The 14,669-nt window shown below is 40.0% G+C and overlaps 1 protein-coding gene across 2 annotated transcripts in view; it reads left to right on the top strand.

The window, feature by feature from the left end:
* Window positions 1–14,669, top strand: part of LOC103029690 (WD repeat containing planar cell polarity effector) — a 122,013-nt gene that overhangs the window by 31,655 nt on the left and 75,689 nt on the right. The window lies entirely within an intron of this gene.

Genomic DNA, 14,669 nt, shown 5'->3' with positions numbered 1-14,669 from the left:
TTAAATTTACTGTAGATTTGCTGTAGGTGTTAAAATTTCAGACAGTGTGTTGCTGGTGGGTAAGCAGAGTGGCCCACCGTAAACATCTAATCTGGGGATAGAAATAAGGTTAGCGGCGAGCTAGCTAACATACTAACATTAGCAGCGAGCTAGCTAACATACTAACCATTAGCAGTGAGCTAACTGACATAATAACATAACAGGTGAGCAAGCTTACATTAGCGGCAAACTAGCTAACATACTAACATTAGCAGTGAGGTAACTGACATAACAACATTACAGGTGAGCAAGTTTACATTAGCGGCAAGCTAGCTAACATACTAACATTAGCAGTGAGCTAACTGACATAATAACATTACAGGTGAGCAAGCTTACATTAGCGGCAAGCTAGCTAACATTAGCAGTGAGCTAACTGACATAATAACATAACAGGTGAGCAAGCTTACATTAGCGGCAAACTAGCTAACATACTAACATTAGCAGTGAGCTAACTGACATAATAACATTACAGGTGAGCAAGCTTACATTAGCGGCAAGCTAGCTAACATACCAACATTAGCAGTGAGCTAACTGACATAATAACATTACAGGTGAGCAAGCTTACATTAGCGGCAAGCTAGCTAACATACTAACATTAGCAGTGAGCTAACTGACATAATAACATTACAGGTGAGCAAGCTTACACTAGCGGCAAGCTAGCTAACATACTAACATTAGCAGTGAGCTAACTGACATAACATTACAGGTGAGCAAGCTTACATTAGCGGCAAGCTAGCTAACATACTAACATTAGCAGTGAGCTAACTGACATAATAACATTACAGGTGAGCAAGCTTACATTAGTGGCAAGCTAGCTAACATACTAACATTAGTGGCGAGCTAGATATGGCCAAATCAGATAATCATAAATGGACACGGATAATTATTAAGATTAAGATAAGATACTTTAATATATTTCAGTATTATTATTATTATTATTATTATTATTATTATTATTATTATTATTAGTAGTAGTAGTAGTAGTAGTAGTAGCAATGGTGTTAGTAGTACTATTAGCATTATAAACATCATCATTACAATTTAATTGATCATTTCCTCTTTTTTCCATATGTGCAGGAAGCTACAAAACTTACATGCTATGTTGGCTCTGTTTTGCATCACAATGAAACAAAATAAAAAAAAAAAAGTTAACAAATGGGAAAAGTTTTGACTTTCAATACAATAAATTTTAATTTAAATTATATTCATTGTTGCCATTGACTACTGGAAACCTGAGAGAGCACAGTTGGCCTTGCTCTCTCTGGGTGAGTAGATGGAGCTCTCTCACCACGTTACTGAGTGATGAGTGATGTCTGCAACACAAGGTGTTTGTGAGCTGATGTATCAAAACCGAGTCGCTGCGTTTTCTCCGAGCACACTGTGATGCTACTTGGCAATGCAGCATCAGCAGCAGTTCAAAAGAGGTGGTAGTGATATATAATATAATTATTAATATATATATATATATATATATATATATATATATATATATATATATATATATATATTATATATATAATTATATATAATTGTGTGTGTGTATATATATATATATATATATATATATATATATATATATATATATATATATACATATTGAGGTCTTAAAAAGGTCTTTAAAAGCATTAAAGTTGACTTTTAAAATGGTGCCAGAACCCTGCATCACCTGCATCAACCTTAACCATGTGTATCTGTAACTGCTAATAAAATGATCTACTGTATTCATGAGAATAACGGTTAGTAACCTTAACCACTCAGAACATTAACTGTTTATAAACAGTTAATGTTCTGAGTGGTTAAGGTTATAATCATAACTGTTTATAACCTTAACCACTCAGAACATTAACTGTTTATAACATTAACCATGTGTATTTGTAACTGCTTATAACTTGAACTGTTCATAACCATAACCGTGTATAACCTTAAGTATTGAGAATGTTAACTGTTTATAACCTTAACCGTGTGCATTTGCAACTGCTTATAACTGTGTATAACCTTAAGTACTGAGAACGTTAACTGTTTATAACCTTAACAATCAGAACATTAACTGTTTATAACCTTAACCACTAAGGACATTAACTGTTTATAACCTTAACCATGTGTATCCGTGACTGCTTATAACTTGAACTGTTCGTAACCATAACTGTGTATAACTTGAATCACTCAGAAAATTAACTGTTTATAACTTTAACCACTGAGTACATTAACTGTTCATAACCATAACTGTTTATTTAACCTTAACCATGTGTATCTGTAACTGCTTATAACTTGAACTGTTCATAACCATTGCCTGTTTGTAACCAAAAATGTGAGGGGTGTACTCACTTTTGTAAGATGTTGTATATGGTTACTGATTGCAGTGCTACACTGCCAGTAGGTCATCCAGTAGGTCGTGATTGACATTTTGACATTTCCAGTCAGACAGCGTCTTTTCCCCCTGAAAGTGAATCTTCTGCAGAAGCTGATGGTGACCCTCCGAGGCGTTCTGCTGCAGACAAAAGCCTGCACAGCGTTAAACATGCAGGGTGACTGGGTGGCAGTGGGTAAAGGGGGAATTAGCTTGTTGCTAATTGAGGTCAGACTCTGGAGTATTTCATTTTCACATTGGAGCTGACCTTTCACACAACAGCACACACAACACCATACACTCACACACTCTCAGATGTGTTACTGAAGCAAACCTCAGCCTGCATCAGAACATCATCAGTATAAGAGTTACAGCGTGAAGCTTATATAGGAAAAAACAGCATGAGCTTCTGACCTTAGCTACTCATAACTTCATCCTAAACTATGTATAACATTACCCGTTTATAACCTAAACTGTTCATAACTTTACCTGTTTATAACCTAAACTGTTCATAACTTTACCCATTAGAACCTTGTGTTCAACTTTACACGTTTATAACCTTAACTGTTTATAACTGTACCCGTTTATAACCTTAACTGTTCATATCTTTACCTGTTTGTAGCCTGAACTGTTCATAACTTAACCCATTTATAACCTTAACTGTTCATATCTTTACCTGTTTATAACCTTGTGTTCAACTTTACCTGTTTATAACCTTTACTCTACATAACTTTCCCTGTTTGTAACCTTGTGTTCATAACTTTACCCGTTTATAACCTTGTGTTCAACTTTACCCGTTTATAACCTTAACTGTTCATATCTTTACCTGTTTGTAACCTGAACTGTTCATAACTTCACCCATTTATAACCTAAACTGTTCATAACTTTACCCATTTATAACCTTAAATATGTATAACTTTTAACTGTTTATGACCTAAACTGTTCATAACTTTACCCGTTTATAACCCTTACTGTTCATATCTTTACCTGTTTGTAACCTGAAGTGTTCATAACTTCACCTACTTATAACCTTAACTGTTCTTAACTTTACCTGTTTATAACCTAAACTGTTTTTAACTTTACATGTTTATAACCATAACTATTCGTAACTTTACTCATTTATAACCTAAACTGTTCACAACTTTACCCGTTTATAACCTTGTGTTCATAGCTTTACCTGTTTATAACTTTTACTCTTCATAATTTTACCTGTTTATAATCCTAAATGTTCATAACTTTACCAGTTTATTACCTTAAGTGTTCATGACTTTACCTGTTTCTATCCTTAACTGTACATAAATTTAGCTGTTCATAACTAAACTGTTTATAACTTTATCAATTTATAACCTTAACTGTTCATAACTTTACCTGTTTAGAACCGTAACTATTCATAACTTTACCTGTTTAGAACCGTAACTATTCATAACTTTACCTGTTTAGAACCTTAACTGTTCATAACTTTAACTGTTAATAATTTAACTGGTCTTAACCTGTCATAACTATTTCTAACCTTAATCGTTTGTATCTATTTATAATCTTATTAGTACCATTTATAGTCATTACTGTTCATGTAAATCTGAACCATCCTTAATTCTTTATAACTTTAATAATTCAGAACATTAACTGTTTATAACCTTAAATGGTCACATAATTAACTGTTCATAACAATTAACCGTTTGCATCCTTAACCACATAGAAATATACCAATTTGAACTTGTCTGGCATTAAAAAAAGTATTGTAATGGAGACTGTTCATGACCTTAACCTTTTCATATAGTCATGCACTTCTTTTACTATGTCGTCATCTGTGTTTTCTCCTTCTCTTCACCTCCCCAACCACTTCTGTCTTTCTCCTTTTCTGAACAGCTCATCCCTTCTTTCTGAGGTGTTTTCCTCTGCAGTCTGATGCTCTTTCCTCTCTCTTTTATCTGCTGTGCTCTCTTCCTCTTCAGACTTGTCAACCTTTAGGCCATATGTTCTTCTCCAGTGTCCCACCAGGCCAACATATTTCGTGATACGTATATGTGTGTGTGTGTGTGTGTGCGTGCGTGAGTGCGTGTGTGAGTGTGTGTGAGTGTGAGTGTGTTTGACTTTTCGCTCCCCCTCCCTTGTCCTTCTCCCAAAGTGTCCTCCATTGTTTAGTGTTTCTTTTGATAGTTAATCCCGAGCGCTCCACCAGCCGCAGTCTTGAAGGACAGAGATAAGAGAGAGCGATTTTCTGAAAGCGTTTTCTTCTCCTCCTCCTCTCCTTCTGTTCTCCTCTTTTTGTTTTTTTTCGCTCTTCAGGAGGTTCAGGTGGAGATAGAGAGGAAAGGTGTGTGTGTGATATACACAAGAACTGGGAAAGAACAGGAGCCAGGGGCTGTAATGGAATCTGGTCCACCAGTGAAAACTCTCTCTCACACACACACACACACACACACACACACACACACACACACTGCATCTGTAACGATAAACTGAAAGTATGATACAGTTTGTTTCCCTGTACAAGTGTGCAGATATGGAGCTCCCAGTATTCCCTGTTCCACAGAACTACACTGAGTGAGCAAAGCCTTGAGAAAGAGAGAGAGTGAGAGAGAGAAAAGGGGAATTGAGAAAGAAAAAAAGAAAGAAAGAGAGAGGGGGAGGGGAAGAGTGAAAAGGGGACAGAGGTAGATAGATTGAAGAGGGAAGAGAGGGAGAGTGCGAAAGAGAAAGAGAGATAGGAAGAGAGAAGAGAAAATGTTGAGAGAGAGAGAGAGAGAGAGAAAACAGATAAAGAGAGACAGAAGGGGAAAAGAGTGAAAGGGAGAGGGAAAGAGAGGTGGATAAAGAAACGAAGAAAGATTAGGAGAGAGAGAAAGAATGAGTGAGAGAGAGAGAATAATAAAGAATGAGAGAGAGTGTGAGAGGGGAAGAGAGAGAAGGGGGAAAGAGGGGTAGAGAGGGAGATGAGGGAATAGAGGGAGAGTGCAAAAGAGGTAAAGAGAGGTAGACTGAGAGCGAGAAAAGGAAAAATTGAAAGAGAAAAAGAGGTAGACAGAGAGAAGAGGAAAAAGTGAGAGAGAGAAAGAGAAAAAGAGAAAGGGAGAGAGGGAGAGGGAAAGAGATGTGGATAGAGAAAAGAAGGAAGATAGAGAGAGAGAGAGAGAGAGAGAGAGAAAGAGAGAGAAGGGGTAAGAGTGAGAGTGCAGTAGAGGAAGAGGGAGAGTTGTAGACAGAAAGAACGCGAGAGGGAAAGAGAGGTAGACTGAGAATGAGAAGAGGAAAAATTGAGAGAGAAAGAGAGGTAGACAGAGAGAAGAGGAAAAAGTGAGAGAGAGAAAAAGAGGGAGAGAGAGCGGGACTAATCAATTGTCCCATTCATCTGCCTGTTCATCCGTCCATCAGCATATCCCTCTATCCCTCATTCATCCAATTACCTGTTTATTCATCTGTCCATCTCTTCATACACTCCTCATCTGTCCATCCACTCTTCAGTCTCTGCACTCATCTATCCAGAACACTTGTCTGTCAGTCTGTCCATCCATCCACCATAGGTATAGGTTTATTCCTATAGTGTATACATGCTTCCATCCACCTGTTTAGTCATTTAAACACTCATTCATCCATGCACTTGTCTAGTAGTCTGTCTATCCATGCAGCAATTCATACACTCCTTCATCTTCATCTGTCCACATGTCTGTCCATTTTTACATCCATGCATGCATCCATCCATCCACCTGAGCATCCATGCATTTCTCTGTCACTCCATTCATCCATCCATCCTTCCATCTATCCAGCCATCCACCCGTGCAGCCGGGTTGTGCTGATGTTTAGCTGAGAGTAAATGGAATCTGTAGTGTTATATTGCGGCTGACAGCAGAACCGTATCTCTCCTTTTTTCTGAGCGTGACAGGGTGGTTAGTGCTGCGGATGCTAACGCGCTAACGTGCTGAGCATGCCAACTCTTATCTCCAGCCGTGGCCCCGCCGCCCGGCTGACTAACTGAGACAAAATTCTGCCTCTCTTCCACCATTTCCACCTACAGCCCCCCTCCACCCCCACCCGACCGAAAAAAGCTCCTACTCCACACGAAAATAAAATGGCTAAATGAAAACAGGGGGAGAAAACGCTAGCAGCAGCACACACTCTTAACAAGTTTACTGACATAAGAGGATTCTTTCATCTTTCTTTCCGCAAGCTTTACGGATGAGTCAGCATCCCCCCAACTCCGCTCTTTTAAGGGGAAAAACCCAATTTTGCTTCTAAAGAGAGGAGGTTGTGTGCTGGTGTGACATTCAGCTGGAGCAGGCCTCGTTTTTGGTGACCGCTGTTTCAAAGAAACCCAAGAAACAAATAGTTATCATCATCATTATTTCAATATTGATGTGCAGCTTGACCTTTTTGACCTTCCCTGGAGAAGTTAGAGTCTTTCATTAGAGTGAATAATTAATAAAACACACACTAAATAAAGATAATGTGATATACACTGAGGTGGAGCTACAGTCTTTCATTAGGGTGAATATATAAACAATAATACACAAAAGTGAGTGCTATAAGATGTAATATTGGCACTGCTGTGCTGCAGTCTTAGGCACGAGGCGTTTATAACTCTCCCTTCACATTTCTGATGGATCCATAAAAACGTTGCAGAAGCTAATTCATCTCATTTTTGTTCAAAATGCTAAAATCTAAAAAGACTTCAATGTCGTTGCTCTTTAACCAGGACATAAATACATTAAGAGCCCAGGACATCTGTTTCTCTGCCTTTCTAGCTCATCCAAATCATTGTTTGTAAGCGTGACAAACCTTGGCTCATTGGAGGCATAAGGCTGGACATTTATAGCTTCATCCTTCATTTTCAGATCGAAACAAATGCTTTTGAAGCCAACAGATTTAATGAAGTCGCTGTAACTCATTTTGACAATATTGCTGCTCTGTTTGTAGCTGTGCCGTTTGGCTTGTAAGCACTGCATCACTGATAGGTTACCTGTACGTAGTGTAATAATAATACATGGAGAGCTTTGGTTACAGTGCATTACCAACTTATAACAACACTCAAAAAAACGCCTCTCAGCCAATCACATTGTAAGGTCGGAATTAACTGTGGTGTAAATATCAATATAACACTCTAAACATGGGTGTTGTGATTCACACTGAGGCAGATCAAAAGTTTCTTATTAGGAACAATGCATATTAATAACACTCTAAATGTAGGTATTAAGGCAGAGGGACAGTCTCTCATAGGAGTTACGACTCCTCATTCAGCTCTTTTTTTTCTGGGGCACCCACATCCTCAGTTACCATAAAAGTCACAAGGAAAAATAACTGTTATGAAGAGTGAATGAACTTTATGAGCAATCTATAGGCAAGCCCTCAATCGTTCTCAGCGCAGTTTGATTTGTAGCTGGTCTGTGTTTCCTATGATGTATATTGAAGTACCAAAAAAGTATGACTTGCAGGCCTTGTAATGCACAAGAGACGTGCTAATTCTCATAATTAATCATGGATGTGTTTTGGACGTAATGTGAAATAAACCAATCAGAGTGTCACTTATCATTCCCTTTGGGAGCCAGGTGTACTCTGACTATGGCGAATTGCTGTGTTAATGGCGCAGTGCTTCTGCGCTTCTCAGCAGAGGATAATGACCTGCTTGTTCTTGCTGTGAAGGTACATCAGCAGCTCATTTATGGGAACAGCAATCTTATTTTATCGTTTAGGAGTGGAGGTGTACGTGCATGGTGCACCTGTGTGGCTAAGATGTGTTGTCATGGTTTTAATCAGTCTGTTTTCCACCACCAAGATATCAAAATGGCAGAAATTTACCTGAACACACCCCACTTCCAGACCACCATCACTGAGACAAATTCTAACTTTGGCGCGATTTAAACGGCGTAGGCACAAAGGCGTTAAATAGACTATTGATGAGGTGTAAGATAGCAATGAGCATCATGACGCCCCTTTCACAGGGGTAAGATAGAGCCCATAGTCTGACTCTCTCTCTTGCATTATTTCTCTCCCTCTTTTTCTCGTGTATATTTGGCTAAAGATGGTTGGTTTTCGCCTCTGAGAGATTTTTCCTTTGATCTTTCCCATTGAAAGAGATTTGCAAACAAGGACAATGAACAGGCCTCCTCACGAGAGTGTGTGTGTGTGTATATGTGTGTGTGTATATGTGTGTGTAGGCCTCCTTTTGGCTCGACATCTTTTAAGAAACGCATCCCAACAGCTCATCTCCGAGCTACAGCCATACAAAGAGATTTAGAAAAAGAGGAAAGAAACAATCTAGCCTCCGACAGCGCGCAGATTAAGCGGACAAACAAAGCGGACGGGAGGAAAGTGTGGCGGCTTCTCGCCTTTTGAAGAGCGAGGCTGAAATTAGGCCGCAGAAACCGGAGAAGTGCTTGGAGATACCTGCCGGCATTCTGGAGTGTCAGCAATCACAACACACACTTGTTTACTCTGCAACTTCACACAGTTGGAACGGCGAGGGAGTCCCTTTCACCATTCACCACACACACACACACACACACACACAAAAGGACAAACACACACAAGGACACACATACACAGGGGGGGGACACATCTTTCAGTTCCAAGTCTCATTAATAGACAATAATAATGATTTATGAATAGGTTGGCAGATCAGATTTGACCAACATGATCACTCTGACACACCAGTAGGAGCACTCTTAAAGGAGCATTAAGGATTATATTTTAACAGGATCCGTATGCATCATCAGATATTAAGGAAGCATGCTGAGTTTAAGCGCAGACAGGTAATCACTGAGCTTCAGTGAGGCTGTTAACCATAGCTGGGTAATTTACCACCATCACTGATATATGAATATGAATAGGCTGTTCCCCAGTACCCCAGTACCATTTCCACACTCAGGGCTGCCAGGTATAAAACACAGCAGCACACAAACAGTGTACTGCAGCAGTGGAAACCAGAGAACTGGCTATTTTTCTGAAGAACAGGCAATCACTGAGCTTCAGTGAGGTTGCTTACTATAGCTGGGTGATTTACCACCACCACATGACAGGTTTAACCACCATGATCACACTGACCCACCAGTAGGAGCCTTCTTAAAGGAGCATTATTGATTATATTTTCTGTAGTAACTCTGAGTATAATGAGTATAATGCTTGAGTTTAAACGCCGGCAGCTCTTGTTAGCAGAGCTTCAGTATTTTCTTATTTTAACTATGCAGTACATCATAGAAGTGGATTTTGTGGGTTTTAGCCTGCAAATCTGCCCATTGCCATTTCCCCAGTCCCATTTCCACACTCATGGCTGCCAGGTATAGAACACAACAGTACGCAAAATGTTTGCTGCAGCCATGGAAACGGGTGAACAGGTACAGGAAATCTCTGATTTTCAGTAAGGTTGCTAACCATAGCTAGGTTATTTACCACCACCACTAGCGTAATAGAGAGGGGCATTTTGGACACTAAAACATATATATGTACTGATCAGCTACAGAGTAAGGCTCGTTGTCGCTTGCTACTGTGTTTCAATCTGGCAACTCATGTGAGTATTGTGTCGGAGAGCAGTAAAACTCTATGCAGTGTTTGGAAATTGGAGTCCAGTAGCCATTTCTTATCATGAGCATGACATTGAAGTAGCATTTCCAGTCTGACCAGAGGTTTAGGGCTAGGTTTCCCTCTGGATTACGAATGTTTTGATCACCTTGACCATTAAAACACCATCGTAGACCATGCTGTGTATGATTTCTACAGCTAGCACCATGCTAATTTCCAGGTTAGCTCCAATATCCCTGTAGCTTCAGTGCAAAACTAAAGATGGACAAATTTCAGACACCAAACATGTTCTGGCTGTTTGTCTACATGCTGGACAACTGTGTCGGTTTGATTATTTCCCAAACCCATCACTCGAAGCCAAATCGAGTCGGGCGCCATGCAGTGGGTGGATGTGACAGGGTTAACAAGGTAGGAGCAGGTAGCTGCAGTAGCTGAGGGCAGAAGCGTTTAAGAAGCTAGCTGAGGCTTTTCCGTCATAACAGCTGTCAGCCCGGTAATCCCTCTCCTGGGGCATACCTGGTTCTCCTGTCTCCCCGCCATCAGCTTCTGACCCCACGGCTGAGAGGCTCCTGAACCTGTCCCAGCGAGAGGGGGGAGGCCCACCCTCCCCCTGCCACAGCTCTGCCCGTACTAGAGTATGCTCCAAATTTGTTTTATGGAATGACTTTGTTGTTGTTTTTTTGGCCTCTTTATTAGAAACCCCTTTCTTGTAGCTCTACCTTGCTGTTGGTGTTCTGTTAGAACCCTTCTTCAGGGGTCAATTATAAGTAGAGAGAGCAAAACTTAATGCACTTTTTCTACAGTAGGTATGCAAAAGATTACAGTTGTGGTCCAATTAGACACTGGGACCTTTACTGCCCCATAAATAGCATCTTAAGCCCTATCTGGACGGGATTAGTTTCTTAGGGGGACGTCTGTGAAAAATATTTCACACTTCTACTCAGTGATAAAACTCTTCGGACTGTAATTGAAAAAAAACAGGTGGATCAGTGAGTTTTTTTAGTTTCTTGGTCACATGACATCGCGTTCAGTAGCTCCTCCATGTCCACTCTCTGTTGTGTTTACGTGAATTTCCGTGGAAATGTGCGCCCAAAGTGTAATTACAGTGCGTGGCAGTGGACAAATGGCTATTTAAACGCAAAGTCGCAAAACTCAGAGATTTGCATCCGGATTGGACTAAAATTACAGGAGGACCACAGAGTTCAGCAGAAAACAGTAGTTAATTCAGCCTGTAATTTTCTGTAATTGGACGTCTGAGAAAAACACGTACATGGTCGTTCCTGGCGGGAATAAAATCACAGAGGACCACCCATAAAAGAGAAAATTACCCCAGGACCCCCTGAGAAGTTATCATCGTCCGGATAGGGATCTCTCTTGGTGAGAGATCGTTGACTACTAGACATTAGGGGTGTAACAGTACATGTATTTTTTGCAAATTCTTCGCAAATGCATGCAGAATACACGGTACACGGGCAGTCTATAGGAGACTTGTGGAACCAATGACTGTAATGTGGAACTAATGTTTACACAAGTGTTGCACCCGTTGCTGCGCTGAAATCCCGCCCTGCCATGGGAAATGAATGGTCACCTGTCGCTTTCCAGTGTAAACGCAGGGTTAGGCGCTCCTATACTCTCTCTCTCTCTCTCTCTCTCTCTCTCTCTTGCTTGCTCTCATTTCTGCTCTTTCTGTCTCTCTCTTTCTCATGCCCCCCTCACTCCATCGTGCCCCCTTTCTATCTTTCATAGTTTAAACAGTTAAAGTAATGCTGTTGTTTTTGTTTTCTAAATAAAGCGCCATAATCTCGCTCATTGTTTGTTTGTTCCAACAAGACATAAAAGATGGAGCCTATCATGATGACAGTAGGAGAGAACCCTGGTTTCAAGCATTTAATAAAAGTGCTCGAGCCCCGTAACAAAACATGGTTATTATGAAGTTCCATTTTTATTATGATTTTTTTTTATTATGAAGATAATAAAGATATAGCTTAATAAAGCTATACACAATGCCCAGCCTTAATTTTTTCCCCCAACTAAAAATCGAAATCGTGCTATTTTTTTTTTTCCTTTCTTCTTGGGTTTACCTACTTTGAGATGAACTGTTCTGCGATTGGGTTCAACAACCCTCTGGGCTGGAGAGCTGCTAGTCTGTAGCGCTCCATCCTATTACACTTCATTTTACCCCACCCCCCTGCCACGTAATGGCTAGGAAAATATCTGGCTGGCAGGCAAACTTAATTGCAGACCCTAGTACAGGGTACTAGAGTCTTTTTTTAGTTGCACAGTTTCATCAAAAACGTATCGTTTCACTACATGCAGACATATCAAACGTAATTCTGTCTTGGTGTGTTATTTCTGTGTGAATGCATATATTTAGCAGTTGAATTAGCTGTAATGGCTAATATTTAACTGCAGATGCTTTGGGACATTCTGAAGTCAGATACTCCTGACCTAGCCAGATCACAAAAAAAACTTGTCAAATGACTTGTGTCGTCTTTGTGTGCATACAACACCGATGTGTTCATAAAAACTGTATCCATAATCCTCAGCACCTGCAGCTCGGCAGAGCAAAAGCAGCTTTAATAAAACATTTGAGGGCATTTTAGAACAAGGACAGAGCAGTTCTGGCCTTCAGCTGCAGCTCCTGCTAAGATTTAAAAGGTAACGTAATTAAAGCCTTGGGAAATCGAGTCTTTATCAAACTCTTATCTGTTCTACGCTCTCTCTCTCTCTCTCTCTCTCTTTTTTCTGCCCACTCTCTTTACCTTACTCTCTCCATCACACCTTTCCTACCTTCCTTGCTTCTTTCTCTCTCTCTCTCTCCATTAGTATGCCGGCAAAGGGAGCGCGACGAGTCCATCGCTCAATCTCTCTCTCCGCCTGCCCAGTGGTCGACCCCCGAAGAGACGTCGTTACTTTTTTTCATTTATTTAATCAGGCCCCAGATTAAATTTATCACCCCTCGTTCGTTTTTTTTTTCCTTCTCTTATTCCACCTTTTTCCTCCTGCCCTTCCTTCTTAATTACCATCTACATGGTCATCCCTCCGTACATTTAAATGCAATCAAGCAGTTTTTTTTCCCCGCCGTTTCTTTTCTCGTTCATTTAAGTTATTTAAAAGGTAGGGGACCTTATTGGGGGGGTGAGAGAATACAGGGCAAATTGAATAAAGCGAAGTGTCAGATGAAATTAAAAAGGTCACAGCGGAGGTTTCGGGCCTGATAAACGTGGCTGCTTTAGTGGAGCTCTATAGAAGGTGGATGTGGGTGACCTCTATGACGTCATGAGGTCGTCTGAATATAGTTTTTAAATATATATTAAATTAAATATAAAATTCAGTTCAGTTGTTTCCATTGAAGTGAGTGTACACAACATGCAGTCTACCTTTCCAACTAATCACTGATAAAAAGTATCCAAGCACTCCGTTGCTGTGGTGGACATTTTTTTGTTTGCTTAACAAAGCTCAGGACTTCCACATTTCCCCTTAGTTGTATTGGTCAAAAGAAAGCATGAACAGTTCAAGATGGTTAAGCTGATTAAGGTGCTTAACCAATATAGTTCACACAAGCATCTACAAGCATGATTAAACTGACTATGCTAGGCAACCTGTATGACCAATTTTGACTACCGGTACATTGGTGGACCAGACTCTGCTGGTCAAGAGCTGGTTAAGCAGATAACTTACCAGTACATGGGATAGATGATCAGCTTTTCAAAAACATCAACCCTCAAAAAACAATTTAGACCATCTAAAATCATCTAGCTGATCAGACAAAACATAGATTACCTCGTTTTTGTTTAAGATACATTATCGGTGTCAAATATTGATATTTTAATTGAAAGACCCAACTTGACTTACTAAAGTAACTTACTAATTAAGATAGCGTAGGCTATATTTACCTTTAAATGGAATATCCTTATTCAAAATGCTGTATAGTCCAAGACTACGCTAAAATAGTGCCTGTATTGTTTATATTATACATTCATCATACAATAATACAAACATACATAATGGTGGTAATGCAATGTAGAGGTTCCTAATGGTGTCCTGTGATATTCCCACCCAATGGTGCTTAAATATTTCAATTCAATACTGCAGATTTTATATTATTAACATAACATTAAGCTGTGAAAGTGCCCATAATGAAGAAAAAAGTGATCCCAAAGAAACACCAGGTTCTTCAACCACCCTTTCTGAAAGCACACTCCGGTGCTCTGTTCCAACAGGACAATGCAGGCATGTTCTTCTCCACCAGTCTTACACACTGCTTTTGGACAACTTAATGCCACTTGTGGTGCAAGAATTCAAGCAGTTCAGCTTGGTTTGATGGCTTGTGATTATCCATCTTCCTCTTGATTATATCCTAGAGGCTTTTGGTGAAATCAAAGTGTATAAAGGGGTTGGACAATAAAACTGAAACACCTGTCATTTTAGTGTGGGAGGTTTCATGGCTAAATTGGAGCAGCCTGGTGGCCAATCTTCATTAATTGCACATTGCACCAGTAAGAGCAGAGTGTGAAGGTTCAATTAGCAGGGTAAGAGCACAGTTCTGCTCAAAATATTGTAATGCACACAACATTATGGGTGACATACCAGAGTTCAAAAGAGGAAAAATTGTTGGTGCATGTCTTGCTGGCTCATCTGTGACCAAGACAACAAGTCTTTGTGATGTATCAAGAGCCACAGCATCCAGGGTAATGTCAGCATACCACCAAGAAGGATCAACCACATCCAACAGGATTAACTGTGGACGCAAGAGGAAGCTGTCTGGGTGCTA

This window comes from Astyanax mexicanus, chromosome 14 (assembly GCF_023375975.1).
Source record: "Astyanax mexicanus isolate ESR-SI-001 chromosome 14, AstMex3_surface, whole genome shotgun sequence".
NCBI classification, from domain to species: Eukaryota; Metazoa; Chordata; class Actinopteri; order Characiformes; family Acestrorhamphidae; genus Astyanax; species Astyanax mexicanus.
This window is presented reverse-complemented; position numbering and strand designations above follow the sequence as displayed.